The 18,244-nt window shown below is 37.0% G+C and overlaps 1 long non-coding RNA gene across 6 annotated transcripts; it reads left to right on the top strand.

Moving 5' to 3' along the window:
- Positions 1-1,671: 1,671 nt before the first annotated feature.
- LOC118169984 lies at positions 1,672-17,682 on the top strand. Of its 6 annotated transcripts, none has more exons than XR_004752413.1 (3): positions 1,672-2,243; positions 4,241-4,372; positions 14,687-17,682. It is a non-coding gene; the product is annotated as an uncharacterized LOC118169984 (long non-coding RNA). The 6 variants fall into 6 exon arrangements; XR_004752415.1 differs by lacking the exon at positions 1,672-2,243 and having other exon boundaries at positions 3,970-4,372; positions 14,687-16,184; positions 17,331-17,682; XR_004752411.1 differs by lacking the exon at positions 1,672-2,243 and having other exon boundaries at positions 3,978-4,372; positions 14,687-15,688; positions 16,108-17,682.
- The last annotated feature ends 562 nt before the right edge of the window (positions 17,683-18,244 follow it).

The following is an 18,244-nucleotide window of genomic DNA, read 5'->3' as shown; positions in this document are numbered from 1 at the left end:
GCTTAACCAAGACATTTAAAAGATTTAACGTATTAATTATAAAATCAGTTCACCCAGTTAACCTGGAAAAAAGTTAATAGAAGAGTAGTCATTCACTGCTCGTACCTGGCAGTGATCTCCAAAGTGGGGTGTGCAGGGTGGATCCCTTGGGGTGACTGAAGAGACATTTTAATTTTATTTATGAAATAAGAAGGCACTGATACAAATATTTGACATATGGCTTGGCACTGCTGCTCCTGCTTGTTCCATATGTCAGAGAGTCCCACGTCACACACGGTACCGAGGTGTCCTGGGAGAAGCATGGGTGCTCGCAACAGTGGGCCTCTCCATGGTTCCCTCACTCGTTTGTGCACTTTCAGCACATTGTGATGTACTGCAGTTAGTGTGTACCTAGGTAAGTGGATCAATGGATTGTATTACCAAGTTTTAACTAAACTAACCCTCACAAAATGGACAAGTGGCTTAAAAAGATTCCTGCAGAGACCACAGATTGAAGATATTGCTGCTAATGCAAGTGCAAGAGAACAAGAAAATGGCAAAGCTGACTCTTCCCCAACTTCTATCACAAATTCTTTGTCAAACATATTATGAGGGAAAGCAATGACAATCTAATGAGATCTGACAAGAAGTCAGCCAAAAAGAGCTGAAATTATCATTAAATATGGATTTATATCTGCTATCATTAACAATAAACCTCACCCTGAATGTGCATTATGCCATGCAACATTAGCTAACGATAGTATGAAGCCATCATGATAGGCCAGACTTCTAAAAATGAAGCATCTGGAATGTAAAGACAAGCCTCTCAGTGTTTTTTTTTTAGTCATGTTATACTCAATCCAATACTTTACAAAATTTCACTAATCAATAAATCTTTAGAAGCCTCTTTTAAGATTTCTTACTTAATAACAGAAATAAAATATCACATACCACTGGGGAAACACTTCCTGCCATGGTAAAAATGGCTGAAATAATACATGGAAAACAATTCAACAACAAACTAAAATGCATTTGTTTGTCAGCAAATACTGACAAAAATTGGAAGATATATAGGGACTATTGTTGAAGATTTGAAGAGACACATGTGAATTGTCACAGGTTTACTATGCAGTTAGCTGAAAGTATTTTTAGCTAATGGTATTTGCTGGATCCTGTTTCAGTAATGACATGCATGAAGAACTACTTTTTTGTGAACCACTAAGGGCAAGATATCCTGGAGAATGTGTCTAAAGAAGAAAGCTAAGCAGGAGTACATTGACAACACAAAAAGGTGGTGGTGATACTCAGAAGCTATTGTTCATGTATGAGAAAGAATCCATTAAAATCGCTGTCATTTTCTAAATATTTAAATACTTTGGGTACATGGTATCCAAAATATACATGCAGCGTACCAGACAGTTACTTGTACTCTGAAATCAGGCCCAGAAGGCTGTTAATCACTAGGCACAGATACTTTCTCTCTGTTGTGAGTTATATTAATAAGTTTTTAAAAAATCTTTTGTTACCAGGTCTGTTAGAAACTACTTAAGTTGTATAAAAGCTTCACAGAATTTATTAAAAATACCTACTTGTTATAATGTTTAAATTATCAAGTATTTCATCATTTCAGCCAAAAGATCCACCCTAGTCATTCAGAAGAGCATTTGCTCTTTGAAAAGTTGTGACATGAAATGAAATCTTTGACCACAATTCATTTGCCTTCAGTAGCACCATAATTTTGCCCTTAATTGAGCCTGTTAATAAAATAACTGTGATTTTTATGCTAATTGTGAACAAATACATTTTCAAGGAGGAAACATGAGTGATAAAATACTATACCACTGAAAATTACATCCAGACCTGAAGCTAATAAGGAACATCTGTTATTTTTCTTTATTGCCTAAGATATTAAATAGCTATCAGTAGTCATGGTAGGCTCCAGTTAAGAATTTTCCAGCACTGATGGCACAAGTATCAGTTTCATGTGTGACTTGAGATAATTTTCCATGTGTATTTTATTGTAATTTATTTTCCTTCTTTAATAATAATAATAATAATAATAATAACTTAGTTACAGTGTTAATGAATATGGTGTGTTCTGCTTAAATACTGTCATTGACAGTGAAGACATCCAACCAGCTAGAGTGTTTCTTAAACTGTTTTTGTTGCCTCAGACCAGTTTCAAGGTAGTATGGCTACTGCAATACTCTGTAAGAGTTGAAGAGAAGAACTTGCTGAAAACAGCAAAGGACCTGTTTCCAAAGGTAGCATTCATGAATGTTTTCTCTTTCTCCATTTGATGTTGTTGGCATGATTAGTACTTAATTCTAAAATAACTGTATTATCAGTAAGATTTTATTTATTTATTTATTTATTTTTTCTGTGATTTTTATAATCCCAGAGTTATGGTAGTTAATCCTGTTTCATCCCATGTAGAAATAGCATTGTTCAAAGAGATGTCTTCTGTAGAAATAACATCACCCGAGATAAATGTCTAATTATAATAATCTTTCAATGAAATATAAGAGCTGGAAGTAGACATGCCCAAATCTGCAACTATCTATGTGGGATATATTTATTCACGGTTTCATTTTCAGTACTTAAAATTAAAAACTCCATTAAGGAATTATTTTCTAATGTTAACCATCTATGGTGTAAACTGTGTTGTGGATCATTGCGTTTTGTTATTTTCTTGATTCCGTCAGTGATGGTAATCTTTTGTATTAAGATAATGGGACCTTCAGGCCCTTGGGCATTAAACAAGGTGGAGCAGGTGGAGTAGAAGGCGAGTCCTACTCCACTCAGTGTGCCTCTGTGTGCTGGTGAAGGACAATATAAAGCAATGCTAGAGTACTACCACCCCTTCCTGTTTTATCATGCTGCAATATAACATTGCTTTAAAAAACAGTTCTTGAATAATCATACAAGTATAACCCTTGCCTGAGTCAGAGCAAAATCTGTGTATCTTGTGATGAGACTGTGTTAATTTTATCTGCATGCAGTTGCTGAAACCATAATACGTGATGCCAGAGATTTTTCATCATATGCTGTAAACGTGTTCTGCTCTGCTGTGCCAAAACTTTTTGTCACAAAAACTAGCTCTTTAAGAGATCCTAAAAACAAACAAGAAAAAAATGTTAATTTTGTGATTTATTGGGGGTTGTCTTGTTCTTGGATTTTAAGAATTAAAAACAAGAGGAAGGTGAGAATGTAAAAAAAAAAAAAAAAAAAAAGTGGAATCGGGAGGGAAAAATTAAGTAGAAAAGAAAGTAGAAGAGAACATGGAATAAGAAAACAGTTGGTATTTGCAGCATGTCAGCAACCCTGATGGATGACTACTGTTGTCTGGGATTCTTAGAGCTGAAAAAGTTAAAGGACATCCTGTCTAAAACAGATCTATTTGATATTTCAGTTCTGTATGTATTCGTTTCTGTATGAGGCAGGAAATAGCTTTGGTATGCAGCAATTTCCTCCCTAGAAAAGCATCTTACTTTGCAAATATTGAAGTCAATAGTACTGCATGTCTCTGCCAATAAATATTTAGCTTAAAATGGATGATGACATTTTTATTTGGAGAAATGACTTATTTCAGATGATCTGAAGGAGAGATAAAAAGAAACTTTTCAAGAAGTATTTGTTCAGTAATTAAAGATTTTCATATTAATGTTACTCTGCCTCAGCAGAGCCATATTGATTTTTCAGGGTATTTGTATGAGCTGGGTATGGTAACCTTCTTTTATCTGAGCTGAATCAGATGTTTTGGGAACTGTTCCTTAAGATAATACAGCATTTCTTTTTTCTGTGTTCTGCTAATAGCAATGACAAATGAAGCTAAGTCAGTATCTCTTTATTCTGGTTAAGTACCAGAAGTTTTATTTTTCTATTTGCATGCTCATCACTATTAGATATTGTCAATAAGTTTCTGTCCTGGAAGTTGACACACGCAATAGCAAATGTAATAAATCCTTATGTCATTCCTTCTCCCAACAGCAGCATAGTTCTTAGACAGGCATTGTAAAAGAGCTGTGAACTTAGGTTTTTCACTATTGGCATATTTTGGACAGTTGAGTTAGTCATTCCTGTCCATGGTGCTTTCATTTCAAATTTAAGGTCTCATGAGAGTGTATCTACTCAGATCAGACATACCCCCACTGGTGGATACTTTTTGTAAATAGCTGTTATTTTAATGTGCTGAGGGAGCCTACTTTTGCTTTTGGGGGAGTGAACCCAGAATTCACATAGGAAAATGAATTTCTCCCAGGTGCTGCTGAACCTGCTAGCAAGATAAAGAAGAAAATCAACCATGAGAAAATTGAAATAAATAATGTGAGGAGAGCAGAAGAATGTGGAAAACCCATGTGCACCTGCTTACCTTGCTGCAGCTTGCATGCAGGTCAGTGTCAAACTCTTTTCTTCATTATAGTGTTACCTCAGTCCCTGCAATTCAGACTTGTATTTTGACAGTTGAATCAGTTGGATTCTTTGGATACCATGACACCTAATAATGATATACACTGGCTTCATGCTTCTGCTTAAAATGATAGAGAGCAGCGTTACTGAGGTAACCATCTCCATCCCTTGTCTACCAGCACAGTTCAATACAAAAAACAAGTCCTTCTCGGCTTGAGTTAAAGGCAAAACAATATTTCTAATAAGGCATAAGAGCCTTACAGTTCTCATCCATGCTTCCTGTAATATCTTCCTCAAACGCTATAAAACTGATAAAGAAGGCAATTCCGAATAGGTTTAGGTTTGGATCCGTTGGTTTGGATATTTAAACTTGGCTTTTCAGAGAGTTGTCTCTTAGACAACCCCTTCAGTGCCCTTAACATCCAGATTGTGGGTCATCTGGCATGAGTCTATGCTTTTAGTGCTAAACCCATAGGGGCAAATCAAACCATTGACCCAGGCTGTATTAGTCATATAATGGGGAATCGTGAGTGCGAAAAGGAAAGCCATGTGCTACAATCTGCTAATGAGGGTTAATCACAGGATATGTCCAGCATAAAATAAAATGTTTTTTACCATATCATTTGGAGAGGAGCTGGTGCATACCTTATCGGATAAGGCAATCATATAATATGGATTTGGTGTGTTGCCTAAAGCACTAATACTACAAAAGTTTAGTGCCATTGTAGGTCATTCCAGATTTTTTATTATTATTATTTTTTTGTGTGTGTGAAAATCTTTGGAACTTGGCTTAAACAAGAAATAATAAGCTGATGTCATAGACTTATTATGATACTAGGTATGATTCACCATTTTTTTCTGTTTTTCTTCCACTCACTTTCTTTTTATTTATCTCCAATGTTTACGGTATCTCCATCTCTTGTTATATGTTTAAACTAGAAGCTGCTGTGAAGGGGAATCATACCTGCATAATACTTATCAGAATACTTTGTTCTTGAAAACTAACACTTGGCGCTATTAAAATACCGCAACATCAGCATGGATATGTAAATTTGGCTTTATTTCCTTTATTTAGATATTACACTTTCCTTTATTTCGGTATTTTGTTGGAGATCATTAGACTTGTTTGTCTATGTGGGAGGAATGAATGTGACCACAGGATAGTGCAGCTGTCCTATTTCCACTGGAGTCGTGATCACAAAGATATGAGGCTTCAGAGATATTCAGCTGATGCTGAAGATAGATTATTTTAGTGGTGGTAATTAGGAATGGAATTTATATAATATATATAATTTATTTATTTAATATACATATTTTTAGAAAGTTTTTTTGTTGTTGTTTAGTTGGTGGTGTTATTTTTTTGTGTTGGTTTGTTGTTGTTTTTGTTTTTTTTTTTTTTTTTAATTCAGAATGAAGGCATGCCTGGGGGAAGACACAGAATTCAGATCGTGGTAAAGCGACAAGAGTTATAGGAATTGTCTTTGAGCAGTGCTCTCAGTGCTTTGGAGCTCTTTCATGTTTTGTGACAATTCGTCTTTCAGAATCTGCACTCCACTGGCAAGTTACTACCTGATTGCTAAGTCTGACAAAATTACTTGGCAGAATTAAGAATGAACTTCTTTCCAAGCAGACAGTCTGATTACTTGATCTAATCTAGCTAATTGATACTAGCAAAATTATACACCAGGCATAGACCAGGTCTAAAACAGACCCTTCAGCATATAGGAATATGGAATATCTTCCTGATGTATCATGGTTTTTATTCATATCTCTATGTTCTTAAATTTATTCCTCATGACTCTGCAGTATTTTTCCTTATCCACCTTTTCTCCAGTATTGCTTCTTTTCAAATGTCAGAATTACTAACTTGTGATTACCGATATAAATTGATCTTGTTTGCACATCCGTTAACTGAGTGATGAAGTATTATTTCTGTTTTCTTAAGCTCAGCCATAGATAGTACATTTTTCAATTGAGTCAGTGTAGCTATTTTAGATGCTGCAAGGACATGACAGAAACAAAAATGATTCTGCTGCAGGTGTATGATTCATTTTTTATTAATACATGCTTTAAATATTTTTTTTTTTCTCTGTGCTGTGTTTGTATTGTCTCTTTGTATTAGTTTGGAGTAAAGGTGAATAGCTTTGTAAAGAACATTATTGTTAAGTGTCTGAAGCATAGAGGAGGCATATATTCAGTGATTTTTATATTGCTGTAATTGTTCACAAATGCATATATTATGCCTTCTACAAAATCTGTAGGAGGTCTGGCTTCATGTCTGTACAGCTTACCTGTTTCTTCCCCATGGGCCTAGGAAATCTGAGAAGTTCACGTCTTGATTCTGATCTGGATACCAAGATTTTGATAGACTACAGGGGAAAAAAAAAGTGTCCAGTCATTGAATAATAGTGCTGGAAGAGGGAGGGTAATATCATTAAGGAGAAGGTATGCCTTTCTTGCTAGTTTTTGGTTATAAAGTAACTTTGTTGGCAAAGTGACTAGAAAGATTAAACTTTGTCATCATGTGATTTATCCACCTGAATATCCTTGTTTATATATATATATACACACACACATATATGAGATATATACATGAGATATATATGTATCTCATTGGGTGATGGAAAAAGTAAGTTCTAATAATTCAATTGCAACACACTGAGCTGTATGAGATCCCTTGCACAGATTTCATTATTTCTGACATATCATATTAGTAACTCTTCTTTCCTTAGATACTGGCATGGTTCTTAAAGACTAAACATGAGAATTCCCTGTATTTTGTTGCCCTTGATCATGGCTTTGGGCCTTTGTCCTTGAAAACAGAGCTTAATGGTAGGTAATGAAAGCAAAGCAAAATGTTTATAATATCATTATTGGTTTATGTGCCAAGTGACACTGAGCTCCTTGGAGCTAGGTAGCTGCAAATGAACTTGTCTTCGTATCTACTTTGAGTAAGTGCACAAAAGCAACTCGAGTGTTAGAGTGACGAGCCACTAGAGGGCACGTGATATTCAGCAATTGGATGGTAATCCTTTACCAGATGAAATTTCATACCCAACCCAGCATAAACAACAAACGTACCTTTTTAACGGGGGGTAGAAACTGATTCAAATTCTTCAGTAATTGCTGCTGAAAGAGCGGCTTTGTGAAACAGTAGTGATTATGTGATAATCCTTGTAAGTATATTAATAAATTGGAAAGTGGAGGAAGAGAATTGTGAATTGCCTCTGCTCAGGTTTGGCTGGTTGTAGTTGATAGCAGGGGTAACACTGTGGTAGTATGGCATTGAAATGTCATTGCTGTACATACACAGAGGAATAAAAATAGAAGTTGAACAAAAAGAAAATGTTTTGACTGATAGTCTTCACAGAATGTCATAAGAGTGATTCAACAGTGCTAAAGTTGAAGAATCAGAATTAGTTTTGGTACAACCATTGTTAGTGTGATAATTATGGGGACATTCACCTTGTGAGCTAGATTACAGTCTTGCCTCATTTGAGTGAATGGGTCAAGGCTGAGGACAAGTAAATTTCAAGTGTTTCTCTAGTTGCTACCCCATTAGCTTTTTCAAAGGCACTGTTGTACAGAGTAGCTCGTTCTGTGTATCTACTGAGGTGCCAGTCACTTGGAAGGCAAGGAGGAGGAAGCAGAGATGCAGGGACCCCTCTCTTTTCCCCAACAGACTGTAGAATTGGATCAGCATGTACGCAGCAGTAATGTATATAGTCCTAGTCATGTGGAGTGCATAAATACTTTGGGTTGCAGGCTGTGGAAGTCTTGGGAAAGCACATTTTCCTTGTGATCTTGTTTACATGTTGCTTGGAAAGTGCAGGATTTTTTTTTGTACAATACTGGTGGGGAAACAAAAGTATATCATAAGCTCATAGATATAACTATGTATAGACAAGCTGCCACTAGGCGGTGGTCAAGAAGTAGAGGATTTTATTATTTTTAGGGCAAATAGAGCTGGCAAGCTGAAAAGAGCTTTCCCAGATCTTCATAGCTTGTAACAGACAGGCTTTTCAAAGTACACAGCTTAGACCCCTGTGCATCACTAGGGAAGTTTCATGCTGCTTGCTTACAGAGAAATCTTTATCTTAATATGTTTGTCCCAATGGCTTCTTGCACAACAGCTTCTGAAACATTGGTCCAAACAGCTTTTATGGTCATGATCATTAGCTGACACAGTATCTTGAACATAAGTTTAAGACCACTTAGATTAGGAAGGTAATCACTGAAGGAAAGAAAAATGCATGGCAGCCTAGTCTGCAAAATAATAGATGCAGACACGACGTTTTCAGAGTGACATACATTTTTGACCAATTAGTTAAGTTAGTAGGCTCTGCTGAACTACTTTCTTAGGTTTAAGGTATGTTCTCAAATGTGTGTCATTTTCAATCTTGTTCAAGCAAATGGTCTCAGAAATTTACTTGTTATGTGGGAAAAGTTTGAAAAAGAACATCTGAGAGTGGCTTTTATTAGTCTTTTTTACAAGCTTCATTGTCAAACTTCACAACTGGTGAACAACAGAACAGGATGGATTTTGCAGTTGGGTTATAATGGAATTTTCTTTGTAGGCCTTCCTGTGTCAGGCATGAGCAGACAACTCTACAGGTTAACATACCAATGAAATGGTTAGTTTCTTAGTTACCGTTGTCTGAATGTGTAACAATGTCAGCAAGCTATAGGTTCAAAATAAATGCCTTTTTGACAGTCAATGAATGACCTTATCCCTGTTTCACTGTTCGGGATTATAATTGTGTACAATATTTGGAATTAGATAAATCTCTTCCACAACATTTTAGTAATCTCTCTGGATGAGCAGCAGCTTTAAATAGGATCTGGATCAATAGCAGTGCTGGGGAATTTATAGCCAGGCTGGAGAAATACATATTTTGTTCCCATATTATGCACTCATATATTAGGACTGATTTTTATGCAGAGGGAAAATTGTCAATAGTCAGCATTTCAGGTGCTAGGATGATCTTAGTTTCCTGTACTTCTCTGGTCAATCTGGGGAAGCACCAGCTGATTCTGGATTTACTTAACTATTTGAATAATTTTAGGACATAGTCAATGAACTGTGATTCAGTGCTGTGACTTGATTATGAGTCTTTGTAATTAGTGGAAGGTCTTTTTTGCATTTATTCCTAGTGCAGATCAATGTCTTCTCATAACGTGTAATTGTTTTGTGCTGATGCACTTGGATATAATTCATTTCATACTCCTCCTAGCCAAGGAAAAGCAATCTACATGTACCTTAAAGAACTAGCTAGAAATTATGTCACTAAGTATCCTGTTGCTTGAACTATTCTTTTTCATGTAATTCATAAAAAGTAGAACAGACCACAAGGATACATTTAATATGAAAAAGAAATGGTATGTGTAAAGATGTTTACCAGTATTTAGGGTGCCCTGAAGTAGTAAGGCGATGGAGTGCCTGCGATTATTGGCCTGCCCTTGGACTCTTTCATGGAGTAGTCACCTTCATGGCTAAGACCAGGGCACTGGCTCACTTGACACACTTGTCCTGCCTTTGGGATGTCCATGGAGACATTACTGCCCTGTTCTCTCAAGGGCAGTGTCTGCTTTGCTTTTTACAGCACTGTTGATGTCTTCTGCCATAAGAAGTTAAACTTTGTTTCTTCCTGTGGTGGGTAAGTGCTCCTTGTGCAAACTGCCTACAGGCAGCTGTACCAGACAGCTTTGTGACCCGGCTTGTTATTAGCTACTGCCACACCCACTGCATTCTTTTATAACTACTTTTATTCCCTAGACTAACCACAGCAGCAAGAGCTTTCTTTCTATTTTTGTAATTTAACAGCATACCTTCCCAGTAAATGCAGCCTCAGTGCGCGCTTTTCCTGGCCACTGTTCAGAAGGGGAGTGAGTGATCATCACCTGGAATTCCATCTGTCCATGTTAGCCTGCCTGCCCCGACTCCGTGGCAGCACTCCCCAGATCTTCAAATAATGCATAGGAGACATGTTAACGCTTTATGCAGTTTGAGCAAAAAATGCTTTGAACTCATAAAGAGAACCAAAACCTTAGCATTATGTATGAATGTCCATGTTCAGCAATGGAGTGGGCAGTTACATATGATAGTATCCTAAAGAAGCCATTGCATTCTCTTTATCAGACTCCACAAAGCACTCCTGTTCTGATACTTTTTCTTGTCCTCACAAAATTCCTCAGCTTTCTCTTTCAACTTTGCTCTATTGCTCTAGCTTTTTTACTTTTTTTTTTTTTTTTTTTTTTTTTTAAAAAAAAAAAAACTGGAGAGGTTCCACAGACAAGGGAAACTGTTGTCTTAATTGTTTGGCTGCATGAGCCAGCGTGTCACTTGAGATACTTGAGATATAATGTGCAGCTTCTTGCTACTCTTACTGGCAATGTACAGATAATCATCACCGTTCTTAGAATTACTAAATCCCTTTGCTATAGGGAAGGGGCCTATTTTAAAATACTTAGAGCCACAAACTTCACAGTGGATGAGTAAATGTTTGTTTTTCTGCTCTGTGCATATGCTTAACCCTCCTCCTAGTAGTTCCACTGATGGAGCTATGAACTTTGGCCATTTAATTTCCTAGGGTAACATTGCTGCTGGTTACTGGAAGGTTCTGTTGTGCTTCACTAGGCCTTCTGCTAACACACGGATAGATACCTGAATCGAAAAAATTCACCATGTTAGTGATTAGATTGGATGAACAGATGAAAGTCCACCCTAGAAATTTCAGATAGCCTGCACATTAGCTATGACACATAGAGCTTTCATATGGCATGCTCTTGTCCTGATCTTCAGTAACTAATGAAAAAAAAAAAAAGATCACTTCTGTGAAACTACTCCAGAACTCATTTCACTAGAAATAGGAATAAAAATGTTAATCTTCTTCTCCACAATAGTACTTTTTTATTGCTTCCTAACTTCCCTACAAAGTTTTGTATAGATGCATGTTACAGTCAGAGGACGTGCATGTGCTGTCTGGGGTATATGGAAGTTGCACTGCTAGCAGTAGCAAGAAGCTCATTTAACAACTTGGGTATTTACCCAGTTTCTTGGACAGAGCTTGCAGCCTGCACTGAGTTCCATACTATAAAAGATACATATTTAACAAGAATCCAAGTGGGTTAAAGGTATAGTTCCCAAACTGGGGTCCCTGAATTCATAGTCAGTGTTTTATAAAAGTGTTTTGTCATTACAGCGTTTCCAGTTACACATATGAGGAGACAGATTGATGTGCAATACAAATTACCAACACAACTGTAACCTGTTTTGCCTCTCCTTCCTTTAGTGTAAGACACATACTACAATCCAATGTAAGTGTGTTAGTCTGTTTTTAAATCTCATTTGTATTCTGTGATCTCCTCCAGCCAGATAATTACTTTCCCAAGCAAAAGGCGCAACATACTAATATCCTAAGTGAAATCAATGTAAAATTAAGGGCTAGTCTGAACTGAATACAGTTGTCCAAAATGCTTTTTCCTTCTCTCATGAACTGTAATTATTCTAGAATGCTGGTGCTGATCTGATCTGAAATTCCACATTTTGCAGCTCTCCACTGACCTTTGTGACCCTTTTTGACCAAGAAACAAGGCAACTTCTCCACACACACCTACCACTGTGGGGGTGTTTTTGTACAGGTAGATGACAAGGTGAGATGACAAGGGTTCTGTGATTCTATGATTTTACCTTTCTGCTCTTGAAGAATAATTATGACGAGTACAAATGAGACCCAATTTCAACCAACATAGTAACAGAAAGACAAATTCTGAAAGGTTGTGTTAGGTTGGATTATGTAACACATAACGTTTTTTTGTAGGCTTTATTTTATGGCTTCCTTCATTTGAATTTAGTTTTATATAAATTTGATTCAGCAGAGCCTGCTGTTCTCTAATCTAGAGGGATACCTGACATGCATTTGTATACAGAGGAGTGATAGTATATTATCATGAGCAGGCCTTTCCTAGGCTTCATTTTAATAGCAAAACAATATTAAAACTTGATGTAAGCAGCAGATGAAGCTTATTTACTACAATAAGCTTGGTTGTAGAATTTGCATTTAAGTGGAAGGTATTGTACAGAAATAACATGTCAAACACTACACTGTTACTTACATATGAGACTGATTGATATCATTCAATGCTTTTTATTAAGTAATGCATTCTAGTTGAGTTTGCTGATATAGTAGACTTTCCTGATTTCATATGCCCAGTATCTTTTTAGAAAGTGCTGTATCCATATTTGTGGTGGTTTTACCATGCTAGGCAGTTGAACACCACAACCGCTCTCTCACTCCCCCTCCTCAGATGAGGAGGGGAAGAAGTAAAGGAAAGAACAACTCACGGGTTGAGATAAGGATGATTTAATTAAAAAGGGGAAAAAAAAATATATATATATATATATAATTAAGGAAATATTATTATTAATTAAACAATTCAACTAAAGGGAAAAAAGGGAAAGGGGAAAAGGGAGGGGGAAAGGGAATAACTAAACAAAACAAGTAAAGGCTATGTGGAAGTGCAGAGGAAAGAAATTACTCTCTACTTCCCACAAATGAGCGATGCTTGACCACATCCTTGAAGCAGGGCCTCAACGCACGTAGCTGGTATTCGGGAGGAGGACAGATGTTTTCGCAACGAGAGCCCACCCCTCCCCTCTTCTTCCTTTTTCCACCTTTTATTGCTGAGTGTGACATCATATGGTATGGAATATCCCTCTGGTTGGTTTAGGTCAGCTGCCCTGCTGATGTTTCTTTCTCACTTTTTGCCCACCCCCTAGGAGGGTCGGAGAGAGTCCTGATGCTGTGCCAGCACTTCTCAGCAGCAGACACAACACTGGTGTGATATACCACTGCTGTTCTAGCTACAAGTGCAGAGCGCAGCACTGTATGGGCTGCTGCAGGGAAAGTTAACATCCCAGCCAGACCCAGTACAATATTGGAACTCTGAATTTGGTCTCAGCCCAGATGTGAGTCATTGCATGGGAAAATGTGAGCCTTGAGAGTGCTGTAAGCCACTGAAGAATGAAAGCATGGAGTTTTTCAGCTTTTTTTTTTTTTTTTTCTTCTTATCAGAAAGTTATACAGAGTATGTAACTGTTCAGTAAGAGGGGGTAAAATAATCATATTGAATTATGCTAAAACCTCACAAACCATTGAGTTACCTTTTGAGTAAACTTACTAAACATATGCAGAAGTTAGAAAAATTGAATGAATTCTTTTCCTTCAAGCACCTTCCTTGACAACATACAAAGTTAAGGGAAAAATAAAGTATGCCTGTGTTTCAGTTTCTTGTGTTTCAGCACTTAATCTATAGGTGGTTTACAGGTTTTATAAAGACTTAAACATCTGATTTTCATTGGGAAAATATATGCTATTGCTTTTCACCTACAGCAGCTCTGGCTGCTGAAATAGCTGATAGTCTTAGAGATGCAGCACTGTGAGTGCTTTGTTTAGGCACTGACTATTTTAAAATGCTTAAATAAATGAAATCATGCTTACGGCAGATTGAAATTAGACAAGCCTCAGAGGTCTCCCTGTTTTATTCTCAAAACTGAGGAGACAGGCTTTTGAAAGACACATCCAAAATAAATTATTGCCCAGGGTAAATATTTTACTGAAACTTGTACCAGGTTTGTGCAGACACACAGTCCCACACAGACCTGAGGAGGGGCTTAATGGATCAAGCTGTCTGTACAGTACCTGATCTATGTCTATGTATTATTGTATTACGTCTGTCAGTTTTGTTAATTATTTTGCAAATTTTTTTTTTTTTTTTTCAGTATGCTTTCCAGAATAGATGTTTGGTGTGGGAAGCTATATAATTGATGATGGATTTGATTGTTCTACATCATATTCACAAAAGCTGATCAGAATCGTTTTTCTGGGTTAATCTGAATATTCTCTAGAATGTTCCAGTTTTAAACACATCTGATGAGGTTTTATCAAAGTAGCATAGCTGGGATGATTACATGAGCAAGTCTAATTATGGTATAATTATCAACCCTCCGGTTAATTAAAATGCCATAAAGAAAGCTAAGTAAACATATTTATTTATTTATTTTGATACCATGGGATACCTAATAAGAGCAAAAAGTAAACTTCATATTTTTGAAACTATGTGCATTTAAAACTGATGAATGCTCTGTAGGTTTTATTCATCTAAATATAAGGTATTTCAAATCTCTAATAACATAATGACATCCTTGGATGAAGAAACAAATTGTAAAAAACACTTCTGTGATGGTAATAGTAAGCAAATGAAGGATCTTGCTGCCGATTTCCATTTTTCTTTGCAGACTATGACTCCTCCCACCTCCGTGATGTGTTTGAAGAGATGTTTCTCCGTATCCCCTGCAGGAATGCTCTGAACATTGCCTTACTCCTGATCTAGTCTTGCCTGAGGTAAAAGCTCAAGGTCTTCTCCTTAACAAGAAGTAGTATCATACTGCAAACAGTGTTTTATGTACTCCAGCCTTATACTACACTTTCATATTTTAGGGGCTTGGCTGGAAAGGAAATTGAATTGCTGGACCTTTTTCTGTCTTGCATTTCCTAGATTCAGTGACTGACAAATCAATTTCAAATCTGACTTGATGATCAGAAGTGCAAATCTTTTAAAAACTTGAGTTTTGGATTCAGGCTCTGACACTGTTCAAATCCTCAGCTAACAGCAGGATGCTCAGAGAATTTAGCCAGCAGCATGCTCCAATTTAGAATTTCCTGCAAGTTCATGGCTGAATTTCATGAAGACTGCTCTGCCACTGACATCTTCTCCTGGCAATGTGACAGAAAATAAATTGAATAATTTTATCGTCAGATGTTACAGGCTCCATAATACCAAACATATTGTAGTCACACTGTGTTCTAGCTTTGGAAAATGCTATAACCTCTTCACAGAAAATGGTTGTAATAGGTGGTGAACATCGCTCAGTACTCAGAGCAAGGCCTGAGGCCTCTGCAACTGATTCCTTTGAAAAAGTTGGCCTACAAGGCATCAGACCTTTTGCTGTAGGTCTAGGCTCACAAAACCCAGCCATTTTAAGTTTCCCTTTCTGCAGTCTGCTTGGCAAAATGGGAAGAGTTTATCCAAACTGAAGGAATTTTGGCAGTCTTACCTTCTGGCAACCGGTACAGCTACAGGGGCTTCCCCATCATTTCCTGTCAGGCTGCCCCAACTTGGTGGAGGCGCATGAGGGTGCACAGCATCGGCAGCTGGGATGTAGCTCTGGCTGTGCTTGCTGGGTACTGGGAACTACTGCCACAAGAGCAACAAGCTCAGCTGAACAAACTTTGCATCAGTGAGTGGGCTTGGCCAACCCGCACCTGGGGGTGTGGTGCTGTGGCTATCTCATCTGGCTTAGTTTGTAAGAGAAAAATACAGCACAGTGACTTTGCTAGCAAGTCACTTTGAAAACATTCTTTCCCAAAGTAGCATGTCATTGGTTTTGAGCTCACTGAAGCCCCTTTCTTCTTAGACAACACGATGGATGCCTGTAAAGAATTGCATATGGACAAGAGCAAGTGTTCATATGAGTCTTACTAATTGAGTTGCTTGAGATGCTGCTGGCTGTACAAAGAGATGCAAACATCAACCTTACAAAACTCATCATAACCTTCCTGCCAGTTGTAGGGCATGCAAGAATGTTGGAATCCTGCTGAGCATGGTCGCTTTTCTTTGGAGTGGTTGTGCTTTGGATGGTTTGTCTTTTCTCAACAGGAGACCAGAAGTCTACTGATTCACTGTTCCTTTTAGCCAGAGGAAAAGGATGCTGCCTGAGAAGAGCTGGGAAGAATGTAAGTTAATCATAAAAAGCATTTGCACTTTAAAAACAAGAAAGCAGGTATCTCAGCTTTAGTGAAAAAGAAAGCCGGTGTGGTTTATCATTTACAAGCTCAGGTATGAATCAGTATGGAGAACCCATTGGCTGTAAATCCTATTTAATTATCTGATTATTGTTTTGGGGTGTAAATACAAGACAGTTGATCAATCGAGAAGAAATTTCAGACCAGACAAGTTCTTTCGTTAACTTGGAATGTGGACATTTTTAAAGTGGGAAAATAGTTATCCTGAAATTAAATCTATGCTGTGGCCTTGCTTCTTTTGTGCCAAAATCGGCAATGTAAAGAGCATACATTTTCTGATATTCCAAGAGTAGAAAAAGGGGCATACATTGAAAGGTTTAGTCGCCAAGTACTTTGGTTAACGAGTTCTCTTTAAGAGGTCACTTACTGCATGAGGAAAATAGTAGTTTGTGTTGTTTCTCAACAGTTCTTCAATCCTGCATGTAAAATTGTAATCATTAGCTGTATGGGTGGAGTGGAACACACAGAAGCTGGCTGTGCTTAGTATTTTATGCACTATTTATTTGTCATGATATGTTTTTTGTTTTCTTTTGGTTTTAAGTGTGATATATTAGGAATATATAAGCACAATGCTAGGGAAAATGTGGAGTAGGAAGACAGTTATAAAAATAGGATATGAAGAACATATGGCTTTGGACTGATGAGGGAATTCCTGGCTTCAAGGACTGATACGTGGATGCTAAAAAGCCATGACTTCTGCCTGGTGAGAGCTGATTCTGTCTCTATGAGAAAAAAGAAATGGGAAAAGCAGTGAGCTGTCTGTGTTTGTCTATTCTTTGTTTGCTGCCTGTGTTTAGAAAGGTCCCTTTTAAATTAAAATTGGCAGTTTGAATGAATCAGCCTTGATTTGAAGCCTGCAGTTGTTGCTCAAAACTGACACAACTAGGCTGGTTCCAATGGAAAGTGTTTTCTAGAAGTATGTGAATGCTATCCATATGCAGTAGTCCCTGAACACTAGCCTCACTGTTATACTGGAACAAATAGTACTTTAAGGCTTATGCACAATCTCTCTTCCTCTTTTTATGCAGAAATATGCTTATGCAGAAACAGGAAGCTGTATTCCAATGCTCTCTACAGCTGCTGTGGAGATAAGCTTTTTCTGTCTGGAAAGATGAAGAACGGGTATGTTTTCCATGGAGTTCAAAAGAACCCACATTTTGTTTTGCCATATACTGCTCAAACCGCATGTCTCTTTCCTCCTCCTTAGATTGTAACTGGCACATTGAGTTAGTGAAGATGCATGTTTATCGATCATGCTGTGCTAACTATATCCTTTTCTATAATATTTCAGCAACTATGGGGAAAGGCATGGCCAAATTTTAATTTAGCTTAAAACAAATAATCACTGCTGTGTATTTTTGTCATATTAAAAACAGGTTATTAATTGTACCTGTAAAAATATTCAGAACACATGGACTACTTTGCCTTTTTTTTTTAAAAAAAAAAAAAAAAAAGTTGAAATAAAATTTTTGACAGTCTTTTTATGTACACCAATACAGAAACTGTAGATTTAGTTTGGTTTCTTCCCTAAATTTGACCTTGTCCCACAGGAGATAATTTTATGTAACCAAGTCCAGAAGTTCACAGCCCATTTGACACAGCCCTTTATTTTCAACCCCTTTTTTTCAATCCTATTTTTTAATCAGAAGAAAAACACTTGAAAATATAGTCTGATGATCAAACTAAAATAAGAAGAGGAGAAAAATGCATTGGTAAAATAAATATCCCAACATAAAATGTGTAAAACACACATGGCTCAGGAGCTAGACAGATCTCCTTCTACAGAGGTATTTGAGTTGTGTTTATATTACACTTTTTTATAAAGATGATAAATATGATTGCTGTTCTGATATTTTCTTAAAAAAAAAGAGCTTTGCGAATGGTAATGATGAAAATAAAGCAAGAAAATGAGAAAGTGATTTACATCAAAGTTACAGATACTTATCATAATAACCACTACATCCTGGGAATTTCAATAATTATTCTTAATC

The sequence above is a fragment of the Oxyura jamaicensis genome, chromosome 7 (assembly GCF_011077185.1).
Source record: "Oxyura jamaicensis isolate SHBP4307 breed ruddy duck chromosome 7, BPBGC_Ojam_1.0, whole genome shotgun sequence".
In the NCBI taxonomy this organism is placed as follows: Eukaryota; Metazoa; Chordata; class Aves; order Anseriformes; family Anatidae; genus Oxyura; species Oxyura jamaicensis.
The sequence above is the reverse complement of the archived record's forward strand: the minus strand, read 5'-3'. Positions and strand labels throughout refer to the sequence as shown.